At 42.2% G+C, this 1,438-nt stretch overlaps 1 non-coding gene across 1 annotated transcript; it reads right to left on the bottom strand.

Moving 5' to 3' along the window:
• Positions 1-282: 282 nt before the first annotated feature.
• LOC112718952 (small nucleolar RNA R71) lies at positions 283-390 on the bottom strand. The gene has a single exon (XR_003161277.1). It is a non-coding gene; the product is annotated as a small nucleolar RNA R71 (small nucleolar RNA).
• Positions 391-1,438: the final 1,048 nt, after the last annotated feature.

The following is a 1,438-nucleotide window of genomic DNA, read 5'->3' as shown; positions in this document are numbered from 1 at the left end:
GAGCTTAAGCCTCAATTAGTTTCTCTAATGCAACAGAATTGCAAGTTCCATGGACTTCCAATGGAAGATCCTCATCAGTTTTTAGCTGCGTTCTTGCAAATCTGTGACACAGTCAAGACTAATGGGGTTGACCCTGAGGTCTACAGACTGATGCTATTCCCTTTTGCTGTAAGAGACAGAGCTAGGACATGGTTGGACTCTCAACCTAAAGAAAGCCTGGACTCTTGGGAAAAGCTAGTCAATGCCTTCTTGGCAAAGTTCTTTCCACCTCAAAAATTGAGTAAGCTTAGAGTGGAAGTCCAAACCTTCAGACAGAAGGAAGGAGAATCCCTCTATGAAGCTTGGGAAAGATACAAACAATTGATCAGAAAGTGTCCCACTGATATGCTTTCTGAATGGAGCATCATAGGTATTTTCTATGATGGTCTCTCTGAACTGTCCAAGATGTCTTTGGATAGCTCTTCTGGAGGATCTCTTCATTTGAAGAAGACGCCTACTGAAGCTCAAGAACTGATTGAAATGGTTGCAAATAACCAATTCATGTACACTTCTGAAAGGAATCCTGTGAACAATGGGACTAGTCAGAAGAAAGGAGTTCTTGAGATTGACACTCTGAATGCCATATTGGCTCAGAATAAAATATTGACTCAACAAGTCAATATGATTTCTCAAAGTCTGTCTGGGATGCAAAATGCACCAAGCAGTACTAAGGAAGCTTCATCTGAGGAAGAAGCTTATGATCCTGAGAACCCTTCAATAGAAGAGGTGAATTACATGGGAGAACCCTATGGAAACACCTACAATCCTTCATGGAGAAATCATCCAAATCTTTCATGGAAGGATCAACAGAGACCTCAACAAGGTTTCAACAATAATAATGGTGGAAGAAACAGGTTTAGCAATAGCAAGCCTTTTCCATCATCTTCTCAGCAACAGACAGAGAGTTCTAAGCAGAATACCTCTGACTTAGTAACTATGGTCTCTGATCTGATCAAAACCACTCAAAGTTTCATGACTGAAACTAGGTCCTCCATCAGAAATCTGGAAGGACAAGTGGGTCAGCTGAGCAAGAAAATTACTGAACTCCCTCCAAGTACTCTTCCAAGCAATACAGAAGAAAATCCAAAAGGAGAGTGCAAGGCCATCAACATGGCCGAATTCTGGGAGGAAGAAGAGGCAGTGAACGCCACTGAGGAAGACCTCACTGGATGTCCACTGACCCCCAATGAGTTCCCCAATGAGGAACCTTGGGAATCTGAGGCTCAAGATGAGCCCATAGAGATTCCATTGGACTTACTTCTGCCATTCATGAGCTCTGACGAGTATTCTTCTTCTGAAGAGGATGAGTATGTCACTGAAGAGCAAGTTGCTAAATACCTTGGAGCAATCATGAAGCTAAATGACAAGTTATTTGGAAATGAGACTTGGGAAGATGAAC

The sequence above is a fragment of the Arachis hypogaea genome, chromosome 10 (genome assembly GCF_003086295.3).
Source record: "Arachis hypogaea cultivar Tifrunner chromosome 10, arahy.Tifrunner.gnm2.J5K5, whole genome shotgun sequence".
In the NCBI taxonomy this organism is placed as follows: Eukaryota; Viridiplantae; Streptophyta; class Magnoliopsida; order Fabales; family Fabaceae; genus Arachis; species Arachis hypogaea.
This window is presented reverse-complemented; position numbering and strand designations above follow the sequence as displayed.